This window comes from Lissotriton vulgaris, chromosome 4_1 (assembly GCF_964263255.1).
Source record: "Lissotriton vulgaris chromosome 4_1, aLisVul1.2, whole genome shotgun sequence".
NCBI lineage: Eukaryota > Metazoa > Chordata > Amphibia > Caudata > Salamandridae > Lissotriton > Lissotriton vulgaris.
The window spans coordinates 737,450,538-737,469,362 of NC_141691.1; the positions used below are offsets into that span (position 1 = coordinate 737,450,538).

General features: G+C 43.6%; 1 protein-coding gene across 2 annotated transcripts in view; it reads right to left on the reverse strand.

The window, feature by feature from the left end:
• Positions 1 to 18,825, reverse strand: part of CDYL (chromodomain Y like) — a 245,982-nt gene that overhangs the window by 24,496 nt on the left and 202,661 nt on the right. The gene's annotated exons all lie outside the window — the stretch shown is intronic.

An 18,825-nucleotide genomic window follows, 5' to 3' on the forward strand; every position in this document is an offset into this window, starting at 1 on the left:
TTAATACATTTTGCCCACTTTTTGTTATTTCAGTGGAGAATGTCATGTTGCCAAATACACATTTTCCTGGTCGCTTGTTTAGAGTTTAGAAAAAACAATGTATTCTCGAACTAAATAATCAACTGTATTGATGTGAATATGCATGGGTAGGCTGACAATTAATAGGGTTGTAGCATTCTAAAATTCGGTGCAATCTTTGTAAGATTACCAGAGGCGCTCTAAAGTGTTGTTAATTGGTGTAATTAAGATGGGAGGGTACTACAGAAATGTTAAAACAGAACTTTCTCCACCTCAGCCAGACTCATCCTGAACATCCCCTGCAGCAGTCACATCACCGACCACCAGAGCGATCTTCATTGGGTACCTATTAACATAAGAATTCCCTTCGAGCTCCTCACGCACGTCTACAAAGCCCTGTAATACGCAGGACCTGCATACCTGAACCACTGATTCTCCTTCAATACACTCCCACCAGACATCTCTGCTCCACCCAAGTGGCTCTGGTCCTGGTCACCATCCCACAGATCCGCAAGTCCCCGGCTAAAGGAAGATCCTTCTTCTACCTCGCTGCGAAGACCTGGAACTCCCTGCCTTCATCTCAGTCAATCACTGTCACAATTTAGAAAGGACCTCAAGACCTGGCTCTTCGACTGAATCGAGGCTCCAAACCCCCCCCCCCCCCCCCCCCAAGTCTTTGCGGGCATAATTCACTCTTCTTGTTTCGCAGACGTGTCACATTTATTTCTGAAGCTTGTTGATTAGACCATGGCCCCAGAGTGAGAAGGAGTGCCCAGCAAAAAAAAGACAGATGGGCAATACATAGGAGTAAGTGTGCCCATGCCACTAAAGAAGTTTGTCTTGGGAATTATTTTGTGACCACACTCACTGTGCTTCTCTGAATGTGATAATAGATTGCTTCAGGCTGCCTCTTTCATTGCTGCTGGGTCATTCGAAGTTGCAGCAGTAGTACTTTCACTTCAAATTTTCTGGGGTGCCCGAGGAAAGCCACAACTGTGTGATTTCTGGGACATTTTCTCCCATACATAGAAAGAGTAGTACAATGATGTTGGGACTAGGCTGCCTTAAAAGGTCTTTCTACTTTTGAAACAATATTTTCACTCTCGGAAAGTATGTGCAATGTTTGTGATTGCCTTCCCTTTGCATCTCTTGTAGAATGTAGTGCTGTAGATGCACATGGTGTGCATACTCCGGAAAGCTAGTGTTGGGCCTGGATGTGTGCAAGCTGTTTCTCTTTGAAGAAGTCTTGTGTCACAAGGTATTGTGACTCCTCCTTTTGTTGGTAATGCAATTGGGCATCAACTCCATCGTTATATTGTTTCCCTGCATGGTTGGTGGCGATGGAGTGAAGAAATTTATAAAAAGAGATAGAGATGTCCATACAAAAAAGATAGAAAAAATATGAGAGAGTGATTACTGCAACGGTAAAGGCGTCTGGGAAGGAGGACAGGCGAATATGAATCCAGAGCCCTACATGCCATGAACAGATGCTTAAATAGTAAAATTTTCCGTTAAAGGCATGTGTGGCTGTAGATACACATGCTGTGCATAAACTGTAAAAATAACAGTTTATGGACAGAATACAGAACAATGTCATCCATTCACCCCAGTACAGAGATCTGGGCCTAAATACATCTTTTTTTGCACTCCACACCACCACTATTCAGACATGGCCATATGCAAATCAGCCTTGACCCTGTGCCTCATGGGAACAGTCCAGCCCGAACTGCCAAGCCATGTATTTCCTGGACCGGAATCAAGCATCCTAAGACCGGATTCTGGCTATTAGCCGTCTTCAGCCAGGATAGCTTGACTCCAGTGGTGTGGAGAGCATGGGACTCACGTCTGAGCATACCCATCCTACTCGGGGTGACAAATGCAAAAATAACAGTTGATGGACAGAATGCAGAACAATGTCATACATTCACCCCAGTAAAGAGATCTGGGCCTAAATCCATTGTTTTTTGCACTCCACACCACTGGAGTCAAGCTATCCTTGCTGAAGACGGCTGATAGCCAGGACTCCGTCCTAGGATGCTTGATTCCGGTCTAGGAAAGACATGTAACTCCAAGACAAATCTTGGGATATGAGGAACATCATATAATGGCAGAAAAATTTGCAAAGTATGGACACCCAAGGGGAGGTTTGTCCATCTTTATTACGAACAATTTAGACTGGAAAACCGAATCGCTTGATATAGGGGAGAACTGGATACAAGTGATAAAAGTTGAGCCTAAAGCAAGCAATAAGAGTCCCGGATGGAATTTACTAATTATAAACGTATATATCCACCCAGACAAAGCTACAAAAATGAAAAAAAGCCCAAACTCTAATAAAATTGACAACAGCCTTACACAGAACTTATCAATCCCATGAGATATTTATCTCTGGTGACTTCAATTGTAATTTAATAAAAGCAAATCGGAACAAGGATATAATATTTTGAGCGATCTGGAACCCTTAGGTTTAAAAATTCTAAATGGAATATGGAGGGAGACATACCCGCCAAAACCACCTTCACCAGTGGTAAAAAGAACTCGACAATCGATTTCACAATAACAAGCAATGAATTAAAAAAAGAACATAGACCATTTTGGAATACAAATCCGACCAGAGAGTAACCACTTCCCACAAGAGAGAACAATGAGGATAAATATTGAAGAGAGAACAAAACTAGAATTCCTTACCGCAACTCCGGAAATATACAAATTGAAGAAAATCAAAAGCAAGGGCACGGTAAAAAAGGAGATAATGGACGCAGTACTGGAATACGGAATTCACACGGATGCCAACGAAAATCAATCACCCATAACGAATTGGGAGAATTTACATAAATTTGTGCTAGGAAAATTCGCAGTAAATACTCCAGCAATCAATGGTCATACAATAAAAAAAGAGCCATGGTATAACATCAAACTAAGAGATAAGAAAAGGGAAATTGCGAGAAAACTAAGAATAAAAGCCGCAGAAAAAAAGATCAGGAAAAGAAGTAGACAACAGCGACATACAAAAATTGAGAAAAGAATACAAAGAGGATTGCAGAAAAGCAAAAAAATAATACACAGAGGAAATCTGGGAAGACCTTTTAAGAACAAGTAAATTACCAAATAGTGGAGAATTCTGGAACATAATAAATAAATTATCAAAAGGAGCCGGCGGCCAATCCAATATAGGAATAAGTGAAATAACATGGGCCGCTTACATCGACAACCTGTATAACGTCCAGAGTTGCCCAACCATAAACCTAAAGAAAGGTCAAGAACAAAAAGAAACAGTGCATGGACAAAGGAAAATCTGCCAGCAGGAAGGCTTGACCACAGAGGAACAAGCACCTTTAACCACAATCAAACATCTAACCACCTTAATAAGGAAAATGAAAGCGGAAGGAGCAGCTGGTCCAAATGGAATGCCAAATGCCCTATTCAAATATGACACTGACTTTTGGGCAAAATACCTGACTCCATTATTCAATCACATCCATAAAGAAAAAAAGATTCCACCGTCCTGGCAAGGAAACATCTTCCACCCAATATACAAAGGTGGATGCAGAATGGAACCGGGGAATTCTAGATTAATAGCTTTAATTGATGTGGAGGCAAAGCTTTTTTCATCTTGCATATTGTCGCTACTACAACAATGGATAAAAGACAACAAAATAATACCAAACTTCCAAACCGGATTCAGGGAAGGCATGGGCTGCTTAACCAATCTGTCAGCACTTTCTTTGTTAATCGAAGGAGCAGGGAAAAGAAAGTCCGGCCTAATAGCCTGCTATATAGACTTGAAATCCGCCTTCGACCGAGTGCCCAGAAAACGCCTATGGAAAAAACTGGAACGTTGGGACCTTCCGCCGGCTCTAATGGAAACAATAATGGCACTATATAGCGGAACATGGGCAAAAATAAAACTGGGAGACGGAAGAAGATTATCCGCAGAATTAAAAACAACAAACGGCCTTAAACAGGGTTGCGTGCTCTCCCCAAGCCTGTTCAACATATATTTAGCAGACTTGAAAGACCAACTCAAGAATGTGAACGGGCACCCGCCAAAATTGGCCAATGAAAACATACAGTTCATTCAATATGCGGACGATATTGTTGTCTTAAGCCAAACACCAATAGGCCTCCAAAGAACAATATCTGAGTTAACAGATTATTTCGAGAGAGAAGGCCTGGAATTAAACATAAAAAAAAACAAAAGTGGTGAGATTGGAAGGCACTTGCAGAAGACCCTTCAAGTGGCACACAAATGGCATATACATCGAGGAAACAACTGCTTATAAATACCTGGGGGTCACAATAAGTAAAAACATGTCCCTTTTAGACCAAAAAAGAGTCATCGCTGCAAAAGCACAATCACCGAGCTTTGCGTATAAAGTTCTCCAAAAGAAAATGCAATGCCCATCATACGACCACCTGCTAAAAGTAATGGCAGCCCAAGTCCTACCATCCCTCTCATATGGACTGGAAATATGGCATGGGAAAGAAGCCAATATATTAAACTCCCTCCAAACAAAAATATATAAATCTGTGTTCCACTTATACAAAGGATCAGCCCCGGCCCAAATAAGGCTGGAATTTGGATTGCAAAATCAAATATACCAAAGGAAAGCAGCCCTAGTGAAATGGTGCTGGAAACTGAGATCGGCAGAATATGGATCCTTTAACAACTTATGTTGGCAAGAGATCAAAAAACAATACGACCGACCGGAATCCAACTCATGGGGCAATGATCTGCGATTATCACTAGAAACACTCAAAATTGAGGAGATCTGGAACAAACCACCAGAAGATTTATCCTTCAAAAAGATTTGCAAGCTGAATGCTAAAGCCTTATCTTTAGTTGAAGACAAAAAGACTTTGGCCAAGCGGCGACACGCATGGACCATCATAAACTCATACAAACAATTAAAACCCCAACCTTATCTCATGGCGCATTTCCGGCTATCCTTAAAAACTAAATTTATGGCCCTCAGAATGGGTAACCATTTCTCCAAAGATTTGACCCCGTCATGGAAGGACCCACATCAGGGGCCAAGATGCAGACTATGTGATTACCACAGTGAGACCCTGTGCCACCTCCTGTGCACATGCGAGGCCTCCAAAGACAAGAGGAAATATTTACTGAAACCAACTTTTAACACGTTACAGATCCGCACCTGCAGGCAAGCTGTGACCAGCTGGATGGGAGCAGGTTCAAACATCCTAATATGCCGAGGGGTAAATTTCTTGAACTTTGTAGAGACTCTACTTCAAAAAGTAGAAACAGATCACAGTCAAAGCCCGGGATAAAGTTTTTTAATTACAGAAAAGGAAAAGATAATTTTAACTAAATGAACTCTTAACTCGCTGCTATTTTAAAGTAAATTTTTGTACTTGTATGCTTTATGGTTGTGACAAACCAAATAAAGTAAATTTTGACTTGACTTAACGCCACAAGCAGCAGTGTCGGCAGCGTCTACGCATCATGGATGGTGGTATTAGAGATCTGATTGCCCTTTGAAACAATGTCGTACCCCTTCTTTCTGCTGTCCTCTGGCAGATGTTGGCGGAGATCCTCCAACTAGTTCTAGTGGCCTTGGTTGCAGCGCTAATGCAACCCAATGAAATTGGTGACACATCAATGGTTAGGTCACTTTAAGGCGACCCTCTTTCATACAGTGTCAGTGCGCTCACTTTCCTTTTCTGGTGGAGAAGCATCAACATTCGCCTGAGGGATAGCTCTCTTGTGGGTGGTATGAACCACCAGAGAGTTAATTGGGAGCTGGCGACGTATGTCAATAGGGTCAGCAGGGGAGGACTTGTATTTCTTGTGCACCCTGGGTGTTAAGACCCTAGCGCGGAAGGGGCTTTGGAAGGTGTGTGGAGCATACCTCTATGTAAGGGAAGGAATTCGGTGGAGCGGTGGGTTGAGAAAAGTCTCAAATAAAAGTCCTCCACAATAGGTTCAGTGTGGAGATCCACCTTGTAGTAGAATGTAGCCCTACCAATAAGCTTCAGGTAGGAGGTGAAGTCGTCTGGAGGGGAGGGACATGAAGGGTAAATGTCAGGGTCAGTGTCCCCCAGTGTGTCAGCATCATAAGACTTCCATGGGTCACCTCGTGAAGAAATGTTGAAAGTGCCCCTTTTAATCCCCTGTGTCAGAATGTGAAGAACCCTGAGGTGTATGAGAGAGGGGCCTCAAGGGACGTTGGCAGGAAATGGTGAATGCTGTGAACAGGGGTTGTGTCGGGTGTGTCACAGGCAAAGGACTAGTGGCCTGGTCCACCTTCTTGCGCGGTCGAGGGCTTCGAGTGACAACTGCTGTTTGAATGGTGAGCAGCAGTCCCTGGTGGGTATAGTTGCGGCCCATATGGGGTGTGTGACCAAATGTCTTATTCATGCATCAGTTTCCTCCTGGAGCCTGTGGAGAATCGGTTTGACATTGTCACAGCCTGAGCCACTCTTGATTATAGGCTCTAGGGCATTTGGATCCGGGGCCAATTTGGATGTCAAGCGTGTCAGCTCTGCAGGTGATTTTGATTTTGACACATAAGGTGTCGACTTCGCAGTCGGTTTAGATGTCGGCTCCAAGTGATTAGTTGGTGCCAAAACAGGGGACTTCGGTAATTTCTTCTGCTCATAGCCTGAGCAGAGCGCAGCGCCTGAAAAGGGTGGTCGGTGCCACCATGGCATGGAGGCAGTGGTGGTCCGGCAGCCTGTCTGATGTTGCAGAGAGGCTGGATGGCTCTCATAGAGGGTTGCTCGACTTGCAGTCTTTGGCTTGTGGGAACCATTCTCGCGGCTTGAACAGCTGGAATATCCTCAATCTCCAGGTCGGAGCCACATCTGTCATTGGAGGAGAAAACTCCTTCATCTGTGGCTGACCGCAGTGGTTGTGGGGCTCATTCAGTGCCCTCTGGCTGAAGAGGTCCAGAGAGTCTTCCCTGCTCCTACACAACATCTCGAGTCAATGCACTCAATGGTCGCGGAGAGTCTTCTTCGAGTAGAATGAGCGACATGTAGCAGGCAACCTCGTTATGCTTGGGTGAGAGAGACAGATTACAGACCTGATGGAGAGAGGTACAAGGGTATTTTATGTGGCAGTGAGGACAGTGAAGGAAGGGCGTCTGTTTCATCATCATGGAGGCATGGTAGAGAAGACAAGGCTGAGAGATGGCAGAAGTCCCTGCATGGCGAAGTCCACACGTGGGGCTGAGCCTGACTCGGACAGTCTCCCGGGCAGAGCTGTGGTCGTCAATCTGAGACGAAAAGGGAAAGATATGTAATCACTACATAATACCGAAGGAGGGAAGAAACCTTTGTACCTAGAAAAGGAGTACCATGACCGTCTCGAACCGGAGCACATGTCCAAACCCAACGGCAGAAAAAAAACAAGCATTTAAAATACAATAGGTCTCGTAATGACATTTTGAGCTATTGACATTGTAAATGGTAATGCCTTTAAAAAAATTAAAAGGCATTGTTATTTACAATACCAAAAGCAACGCCTATTACATTGCATAGACGGTGCCGCGCTTATTAAAGTAAGAAAAAAAGTGTGTGGGGGGCAGAGAGAAGAAGAAATGGCGAGACATGTGAGATGGGGAAAAAAGGGACGGAGAAGACAGTACGAGGAAGGCGTCACTGTGCAGTGAGACTCTATTCGTAACTAAGGCCACACCTCAGCAAACAAATGCTGCAGACCCAATCACAAAGATACTGGCGCCTAAAACGCTCTACTCAGAAAGAGCATTAAGTGAGTGAGTGTACCTGTGTGTGGGTATCTCCATGTCTGAGTCTGCCTGTACCTGTGTGCTAGTGTCCATATCTTTTAAAATGACAAAGCAGCTGAAAAGGCATAACGTTTTAGTGAAAATGCGGAGTTTACCTTCACTTTTTTACACAAAATCACTGCAGTGAAAACTCTGTGCAAGTGGATGTAGTGAGTGACAGCCCCGCCTGCAGGGGAATGTCTGGGGAGCACAGTAGACTCCCCTTTTCAGGGGCATACTTGGTGATTAAACTGACTCTGTGCCACTTCTTTGTAGTGAACACTAAGTGTGCCTCCTGACGGCTAACAAGCAGGCTTTTCTTGGCAGTTGAGTGATAAGGCAGATAAGAGTTAACTGAAGTAACACTAAATGTCTTTACTCCCAACACAGAGAGGATAACTTCAACACTCTGAAACACGTCGCGTCATAAACATGGGCAAGAAACTTGTTGGAGCTGTGATGTCCTGCGACAAAGGTAGCGTTACTCTTCCTATAAAACGGGAAGCTTAGTGTTCCTGAATGAAATGCATACGTGTGTACCTAAAGTTGTGATGTACCAGTCAATAAAACAAGGTGTATAACGCATGCATAGGTAAAACATACTTTCCCCGATGGCTATCTTAACGCGGAAAAGCAGATGTTATTGTTATCCACCTGAACGGTATTTATTTTAACGTCCTTAGAAAAATGAAAGGGTAAGTGGGCAAGCTAGGATTGGAACATCTGATCATGGAGTCCAACAGAGAGCTATGATAGAAATGCTTTAGATCACGGACCATCACTGTTTTGGAGATGTGTTGGTGAGAGGGAGGGAGGGCTGAGAGAGCATGGCCACAAACAACTGAATATCTTTGCATGTCTGACATCTAAATAATACTGCAACACCTAGAGGCAAGCCACTGGAATTATGCGGCAGGGAAGGACCAAAATACGTGGCAGGGTTGGATAGATTATGCATCAAGAAAAAAAAATTGTGCAGTGTAATGTGCCACACTTTGAGATCGTATTACTTTATAAATTCGACAGTTTTAGACAAGGTAACGGTGTTTAGGCAAATATTTAACCGTACTAATCCCCGATTAACACCCAAATACAGCAATAAGCAATTGAAAGATCACCAGTCAACTTTTGCAAAAGACTTTCAACTGCGCGGGAACACTTCTCCAGATTTTTAGTAACATCTGAGCAATGAACACATTTTTTAAATTAAAATCTGTAGATTATGCAGAGACAATGGACTGACTATGTGGGAAATGCGGAAAATCATTAATTATGTAGAAAACGCCGCGGCAGCGGAATCGCATAATTCTGGTGGCCTTGCATATAGGTGTGAAACAAAGTAAGTAATGCAGAGACTGTGTCTGAATGTTGCAAGTGACCGCTAACCTTCAGAGCTCGCTGTGTCACTTGAACTTTGCCAGAGACGTCCAGCGCATTAAGCCTCTGACAATGACGCATGGGCTTAAACGGAGGGCAGTGGCAGAAATCAAGCAACGTTGTTTAAAACTGGAAGATCTGGCTACAGAGGCATAATAGAAATAATATATATTTAAAAGTTGCAGAACCGCCATGATCCTATTATTCAAGTGATCTACATTTTGAGAAACATTTATAAAATGCAAAATAGAGCCCTCTGCTATGATCGGCGCAGCTATCAGTGGTATTGGGGCACCGGGACCAAGGCTGCAGGGGGCAAGTGAGCACCAATTATAGCGGTCTTTTTACTATTAACCCAGAAGACGTGGGGCCTATTTTCTTTGGTTGTCTCGGGGCCCACTGTAAAACCTGCTTACCCCCTGTCTAGTACAGAAAAGAGTCGTATCCAAACAGACAACTTTAAAATGCAGCTTTCATGTGAACTACACTGGACACTGCGCATACTCTCAACACCTACATAATAATAATAATAATAAATAACTCATGCCTTATTACAAACGCTTCACATAACCCACACAGCACTAGCTCCTCCAACAAAGTTATGAGTGCTATCAGCAGAAGCAGCCTACCCAGATGGACGTGATTATCAAAGATTAATCACAGTGAAGGCAATATTTGCAAAACGCCCCTCACCTGCTGACACAAATTGGTCTGCTGCACCAGCCGGGTATAGTCATCTAGTCGGACTCCTGAATTGCTCCTACTCCTCATGGCCTCGGCGTTGGACTCCCTCTTTCCTCCCCGTGCTCTTCCTTCTATCAGCACAAACCAGTGTCTCCTTGAAGCACGAGCTGCCGGCGTTCATTCACACTGGGTCCATGGCCTGTTCCTAGCAGCTGATGCCTGGGTCCACAATAAACAAGCGGCGGTGCGTGTGGGTGAGGAGCAAGACCGACAGCAGATTTGTCGGGGACAGTGTTTTCCCAAGAGTGTGGGGGAGGTTGGCAACTAACAAACCTTTGACAAAGCCAATAGTCCTGGATTTTTGTAGTTATAATGTTACTTGTATTGTACACCTGGATGCAATTGCAGAAGCAGTAAAATACCAGTCGGATGGCGCACTATGCTAAGCGCAGATTTTTAGTGCTTTAGGTGTTTAAGCCATGCCCGTTATTACATAGGCCATGCCCCTTTGAGAAACACCCCCCCTTTTACATCCCACTTAAAGCCCCGTAGCAGCCCATTCATGAGTCTCCATCACTCGTACGCCCATTAGGGCTTGCATCTAACCATATCACATCCCCAAAAATAAAATCCAATGAGTTTAACATACTTTATCAGATGATTTTTCCTCCTAAAATCATGCAACCTATTGTAAATACAATATGTGCACAGCAAGTCATGAAAATGTTACAGAGAAGCAAAAAAAAATGCAAAGCAGGATTGCAGCTGGATGAGAGCTCTGAATCTTCAGCAACTGAACGACGCTCCGGGATTGCGCTGTTGCTTCATGCACATTAGTTCTGATGTTAAGCAGCTAATAGTGCACGCAGAGGAATAAAGTGCTCTGCCTTCGCGTAAAAGGAGACTATTCCACAGGATTCGAAATAACACTTGCCCACGTTTGGGGATTAGCCGTAGGAAGCAGGTATTAATCCAATTACTTGATGAAAGGAGTGCGCAGGGCTCTGTGGAGGTCCCAGGTGTGGCATGACTGCTTGCCGCGGCTTCGGAGGCCGTGTCAGCTCTTCCGAAGAGCGTGGGAGTGCACTACCATGTCTGCTTGATCAGAAAGTTCCCTCGAGTGACCTGCCACCGTGCACACAATAATACCGAAGTCGCTGTTGCCTTCGGCTAGCGAGGTGTACGATTTAGAACGTATGCTCGCGAGCAGAGAACGTCCAAGGCCTAGTTGGTCTGCCTAGTTGTTTCTTTCCATTTACCTTTGGTCGTGCGCACTCGGCGCTCATGTAATCAGATTAGGCAGGTGAGGAAGACAAGCGCTCGCCATCTGTTTTCACTCAGCCGTGTTTATATTTGCATTGCAATTTCATTTTGAGTAAAAGCGCGATGTAAAAATAAACACACGGCTAAGTGAAACCAGATGGCCCCGCCAAAGATAAGAAATTGCTTTGCGACAGCCACAAGGCCGACGAGACAATCCGGATGGGCCGGACAAAAAGGCGGCAACAAAAATACCTTATTTCTAATGGCAAGCCACTGTTAAGCCTAAACGGGGACACCAGCCAATGAAAATAAAGGGGGAGGGCTTCGAATCCCCTTCTCAAAACTACTCTACTATAATCTACAATATCTCTCGCCCAGCGTGGAGCGCTTTGCGCTGCAACGCCAGGCGAGACCTAACAATGTAACAATGGAGTAGTGCCCATGCACATTACCAGCAAAAGGGGGAGCCCCAATATTTCGTGACTCAAAAGACTTCTTCAGAGAAAAACAACTTGCACACATCTGGGCCCAATACTAGATAGCAAGAGTACACACATCATGTGTATCTACAGCCACACATGCCTTGAACATCTTGTTCCAGCTTGGTCTCCATTCATGGGAGTACAGCAAGTTGAATCTTGCCAGGGTAAAGCTCCTACAATCAACTGTGCCCTGCCGAATGAACATGTGAAAATTAAGCATGTAGACCTCACTTCATGGAATATTTGTAACCATTTCCACATATTGCTGCTATTCTTGGTGGCAGAGTAGTTTGTACTCCTTTTTTGATGCTGTTTTTTGGCTGCCTGGCTTGAAGAATATCTACAGGAGAGGCACAACTGTAGGGGCAAATTCAGTTTTCCTGCTTCTCTAGCCATCTGGTCTTTCTTAGACACTTTGTTAGGATTGATTAAATTTCTCCCAGCACAGATCAACCTGATCAAATGAGCATGCTGAATAAGTTACCTTCTGTAACGCCTTATCTTGTAGAGACAGGATCTAGCCGCAGATTCCTTATCTTAGAATTCTCTCCAGGTACCAGACTAGAACCAGGAATGTTTGTACAGCAGTACCTCTGCGTACCGGTAGTGGCTGTCGAGCGATGTCGCCCTTCGGATGTGACGTTGACGAACATGCTGACCTCAGTTTCTTCTGTGATTATCTTTTTGTGCTCACAACCCGGAGTCACTTTTTGAAACTTCATAAAGAAACAATGTGCCAAAAAGAAATAAAATTTTTGATAAACAAATGCAAAGCCCTGAAAAGAGGCATTAGAATGCCACGAAAGGTATCTTGTAGGTAACAGGACCAACAGTTCGTAGTGCGGGGAGGATGGGTGAGTCGTTAAGGAATCTGCGGACAGATTCTGGTCTTGACCAGATAAGGTGTTATCGAAGGTAAGTAACTTATTCATCTGATAAAGACATCTAGCTACAAATTCTTTATCTTAGAATTAGATACCCAAGCAACACCATCCTTGGAGGTGGGTCAAAACAAGATCCCTAAATAAGACTAGCTGGTCATAGCAACTAAGCTGTCCAAAAAAATCACATGCAAAGCAAAGAAGATGCTCTACCAGAAGAATTGTGGGAAATACTCATGAGAAACATGTGGACAACATAACCCAGAACAGAGGGATGAGGAAGTGTTGAAGAAAACACTTCATAAAATAATACAATGTGTCATTGTCAAAGGTAATCAACCCACGACTGTATAAGGCTAGGAGGCCAAAAACATCAATCATGCCTCCAAATCTATGCCATGGAACAGAGAATGGGATCTAACTAATTCAAGTGGACAAAACGCAGGGGCGAAGAAAATTAACCTGTACCCCTGAATTAAGTCAATAGCACGTTATTGTGGAATCTAACCCTTCCCTGAGATCAGAGTGGGAGATGATTCTCAGAGCACACCCACAACAAGAGAGACAAAGAGTGTAAGAGAGAGACACCTCTACAATGGCAAACCAAAGCATTGCAAAAAATAGCAACCAAGAAAGATGGCAAAGACCACGCTCAGACAGATAAAACCCAGCGGGGGGGGGGGACCTGCCTCCGGGACCATGCAACGTAGGTGCCCCTAAAAAGGGAGTGGAAATGTATATAGCAACAACTAGTTCAAGGTCCCTCTAGAGTCTCAAAAAGGAAAGCAGCAACAAAAGCAGACATACGCTTCTTAAAGACATACTTGCAATATATATCTGTATATTCAGCCCACTAGGCACTGATCTTTTTTGTAATTTGCCTAGCTGTGAATTTTGGGCCCTAGCAAACCTGTACATTGTTGAAAACCAGGGGAATTCAGGATGGGGTGAATTGTGTGGCTCTCACCTGGTTCTGTTACTCAGAATCTCTTGTAAACCTAAAACTTTGTGAAAAAAACAACAAAAAACACATTTTCCTAAAGTTCTGGAATCTGCGGGAAGCCACAAACTTCCACCCACCCAGCATTCGCCCAAGTCTCCTCATAACAAGCATTGGCATAGCCAATAGGTCTCGCTTTTGAGACCTCATAAGTATTTAGTTATGCAGCACAATTTCCTTGGTGCAATAACCTAAACCATTGCATGTCTAAACACTTATAAGGTCCCAAAGGGGAGACCTATTGGCTATGTCAATGCTGGTTTTGGATGGTAACTGAGCTATTGCGTTTGGGTCGGCAGCGAACAAGTGTTCGCACATGTGTGCTTGGGTGTGTGGGCGTCAATGTGTGTGCATCCTTTGTTTAGGCCTCCATCATTTTAGAGACGGTATCTCGGTGTGTAGTCGGGTTTGCATGTTTGAAGTAGCCGTAGTCAGGGCGTTATACACATTTGTTGTTCATGGCAACCCTGCATGACTTTGCTATGCAGCTGTGCGAGGCTGTTCGTATAAATGTGGTCAGGTATGTCTGGAGAGTTTCAGCTTTTGAACCCTAGGCCACACCTGTCTCTGGGCTCGTTTGACAATGATGTGTGCTTGTCTGCAGTGCATTATCAGTTCGATTTTAAGCCACAGAGTTTTTTGTTTGTATTTATTGCCCAATCTCTTTCGCATGGCGTTCTTTCATATTAAACTGTTGTTTTTTTCAGGGCGCAGCTGAGTTGCTTTGCACATTTCCTTCTTACCAAGTGTGTCGGTGTTTCGATGTTTCGGAATGGCACTATTTTATAAATACTGAAGGAAATAAGTAGAGGTCTGGTCGGGTATGTGAGCGAAAGGCCCTCGTCGCGACAAGATGAAGGTATTTTGGCAGTTTTAATATCGTAGGTTCAGTCAGTGGCTTTGCACGGGGATAGTTTTTTTACTCTCTTCGGGCCACTGTGCGTTTTACAAAATGCCAGCGGCTGCGCGGATGTGTGCACGGGTCTCCGCGAGCGCATGAGGCTAGTCCATGCATTTGGAACCCTCACACATCTTCTGCTTCTACATCAAAGCCTGTCAGCGATTTCCAGGGTCCGATGAGCCTGATTGTGCGGAGCCAGAAACTGTTCCACCCGTGGTGGAGGAAACTGCACGCCTATTAAACTTAATTTCACCACTGCCCACCGCAAGACAGACGCTTTTTCAAAGAGCTCCGCTTCTGGCAGGCGACTGAAATGTAAATACGATGATTAAAAAGTATCCTTGCCTCACAGCAAACCTTTACAGGACAGAGTTAGACCACATTTATTAAATAAAAAGAAAAAGAGGGTGACAACCAATACATTAAGAAACAGAGCTCCCTTAAGGTGGATGTCGCCGCACACACAAGTGTCAGAAAAGTGCAGACCGATTCCAAAAGGTAATCTCCTAGCGCAGCGCATGCGCGTGGAGCTAAGCTCGACCAAAAAACAGTACCTCACTTGTGTGGTTGGGGTCGGCGACAGGAAATAGCCCAAAACGTACTGTGGCGACATCAAAATTATTGATCACAAAAAACACTTGGTTATGAGAGGGAGTCACCTGCCTTTTTGGTCTGGGCTCATGTGAATCTAGGAAATCAAACAAAACTCAGACATTTCTGAAAACTGGACACCCAGGACAGTCCGGAGAGGTGTGACTTGCATGGATCTCCCAAAATGTTCTTATCCAGAATTCCCTGCTAACCTCAAATTTAGCTATAAAAAATATCAAATCTTTCTCACACATTTCTGTGTGGGAAAGTTGTAAGATCACCGGGCTGACACCAATGTCCTACCACCCAGCATTACCGCAGGCCTCCCGAATAAAAAAATGATACCTTTCTTGGGTTGGAGGGCCAAGTACCAGTGACGGGGAAGGGCTCAAAACGTTTTGTGGAGACAGCCAGGGGAATCAAGGGAGGTACAGCTTGCGTGGATCCTCCAACAGTTTCCTATCCAGAATCCCCTGCAAACCTCAAATGTAGCTGAACAATGACATTTTCCTCACATTTCAGCCTGGGATCACTGCGCCGGCACAAATGTCATACCACCCAGCGTTCCCCTCAGTCTCCCAAGTAACATGATACCTTATTTGTGTGGGTGGGCCAAGGGATAATGAAGGACCAACAACATAGGGATTGAGGGGATAGCACAGTGAGTTTTAAGCGCTATATATTCTTTAAATGCGTTTTTAGGCTGACTCCGCATTGAACATCCACACAAGTGAGGTATAATTTTTATCTTGGAGAGCAGGGGGAACGCCGGGTGGTAGGACATTTGTGCTGGTGCAGTGATCCCACACAGAAATGTAAGGAAAAGGGGATTTTTTCAGCTAAATTTGAGGTTTGCCTGGGATTCTGGGCATGAAAATGTTATGGGATCCACGCAAGCCACACCTTCCTGGACTACCCCGGGTGTTGAGTTTTCAGAAATATCTGGGTTTGGTAGGTTTCTGTAGATGGGCGCCGGGACCAGGACCAAAAACTCAGGTATCCCCGTTGCAGAACCAGGTCGTTTTGTCACAGATAATTTCGAAGTCTCCACAATACGTTTCTGGCCTTTCCTGGTCGTGGATAGTTGGCCCACCCACACAAGTGAGGTACCACTTTTATCAGGAGACCAGGGGGAATGCTGGGTGGTAGGAAATTTGTATCAGCCCTTCGATCCCACAACTTTCCCACACCGAAAATCTTAGAAAAATCAGATTTTGTTTTTCATCTAAATTTGAGGTTTATAGGGGATTCTGGGTATAAACACATTGCGGGATCCATGCAATTCACGCCTCCCTGGCCTCCCCAGGGTGTCTAGTTTTCAGAAATGTCTGGGTTTTGTAAGTTTCGTACGGTGGCCGCCGAGCTTGGGGTTCAAAAACGCAGGTGACGCCCTCGCAAAGCAAGGTCCATTTGTAATCGATAATTTTGAAGTCTCCACAGTAAGTTTTCAGCTGTTTACTGTAGTGGGCACTAGGCCTACCCACACAAGTGAGGTACCATTTTTAATCAGGAGACTTGTGGGAATGCTGGGTGAGTGGAAATTTGTGACTCCCTGCAGATTCAAGAACTTTCCAACACAGAAATATGAGAAAAAGGTGTGTTTGACAAAGTTTGAGGTTTGCAAAGGATTCTGGATGTGTCAACGCAGCATTTTTGCCAGTTTTCTGTCATAGGCACCAGGCATACCCACACAAGTGAGGTACTATTTTAATTAGGAGCATTAGGGGAACACAGAATAGTAGAACAAGTGTTCCTACCAATTGACTTGCTGTGCATTTATGCATTCCAAATGTGTTAAAATGCAGTCATTTTGAAACATTTCCTCAATTTTACATTCTAGTATGGGTACACACAATTTTGGAGATGTGCAAATAACCACTGCTTATAAACTCTATATTTTGTTCCCATTTCAGAAATACATAGGTTTCCTCAATACCTATTTTTCACTCTATATTTTACCAAATTAATTGCTATATACTCGGTACACAATGAAAAACCCTTGCAAGGGGCAGCTCAGTTATTGGCTCTGGGTAACTCAGGTTCTTGGTAAACCTACAAGATATCCCTCTAACAAAAAGGGTTAGCAGACCTAATCGTATAATGCTTTAAAAAATCTGTCATACTTAGAAGAAGTTGCAGGTGAAAACGTTGGCACAAATGGCAGGTTTTTTTTAACTCAATTTCAATATATTGCTTTTTCAACTGTTAGTTTCTATAGGAAAAGCTTAAAGAATCCACACTATTGATCCCTTACTGAAATCAGAATTCTGTCTGCTTTTTAGGAATGGATAGATTTCTGGTATTCATTATTGCTTTCACATCCATTTTCACCACTTACCAGAAGGAGGTTGAAAGCACAAAAAATTGAAAAAATAGGCTACGTCCCAGTAAAATGCTTAAGCTGTATCGAAAATTTTTGTTTTCTGACATAAGTCTGCCTGCTCCTGAAAGCTGCTGATTTCAGCACCACAAACCCTTTGTTGATACCATTCGTAAGGGAAAAAAAAATCTAACAATTTCTTCTTCAGCACTTTTTCCCCAACTTTAAAAAACCCAGTAAAAAAACCAATGTTGCTATATTTTGGCTAATTTCACGGTTTCCTTCAGGGGAATCCACAAAGCCGGGGATCTTTAGAATCCTCAGGATGTTGGAAGAAAAGGACACAAATTTGGTTTGGATACCTTATGTAGACAAAAAGTTACAGAAGCCTAAGTGCAAACTACCCCATATAGCCAAAAAAAGGCTTAGCGGGGGGATGCCTAGCAGGGAAGGGGTTAAGGCAGAATTATTTTAGAACATGCTGCTCAGCCTTTTCTATTAATATTATCTCTCTTCATTTGGTATGCTGGATGGGAGTTATTAATGGTGGCAGATAAATTAAACATTGGGTTAATATTGAAATATTCTAGTGCTGTTAACTTAAAGATATGCGAATAATTTTTGTCCAATTATAATTTTCTTTTGGATTTTATGCTGATGATTGTCTGTATAAACAGATTTTATTGTAATGTTTTGCGAAATGAATTGCATTGATTGAATTTCTTTCACGGTTTTGTCATTTTATAGCTCTGTGTAAGAATCAATGTAAAAAAAATGGACTGAAGTGGTTCTCACTGTTCACCAATATGCAGATACTGCATAAAAAATCCACAGTATAGTTTTAAAAATAGACATACTAAACAAAACTGAACACACCCTCAAATGTAAAAAAGTAAAAATCCGTATCTGTAAAGCGCGAACTACTCACCCTTGCGGGTCTTAAGGCACTGGGGGCCGTCGTGGAAATTAAGCGAGCTATTGCCCAGAGTCACATGGTGCTGAGCTGAGCTGCCGCCGGAGCCGGGGATCGAACCGTGAACCCTGTGCTCGGAAGTCAGCTGCCCTGGCTGGTGCACCACACCTCTCCAATGTACTGTAATGTCTCAGAAGTACACAATTAAACAAGACTTGTTAACTTCCAGAAATATTTTAGAGCCCAATTTACAAAGAGACCAGTTGCAAATTGTGCACCACCTTTTTGAGTACCATTGCTTATCTTGCAAAGCGATCAATGCACTAATAGGTCGCTTGCAAAATCTCCAGTCACAAAACCACCTGCTTAATGTATATTAATTAGTCATATCGCTATTTGTGACCTCTGGTGATTGGCTACAAACATAGGGAGAGGTGGCTGAACAACATGCCTGTGTTTGTTAAAGAATCCGGCGCTTATTTAATAAAGTGTTTTCTACTAGAAAACACATAAGTAGAATCGGGAAATAACCCTTGGGAACACTAGCGGCTTCCCCCAATATCACGTCTGAGGTCAGCAGGCACAATTTCCAAAGGGGACGCTGTCCAAGGGGACAACTTCCCTTTCTGAAACCATTTTTA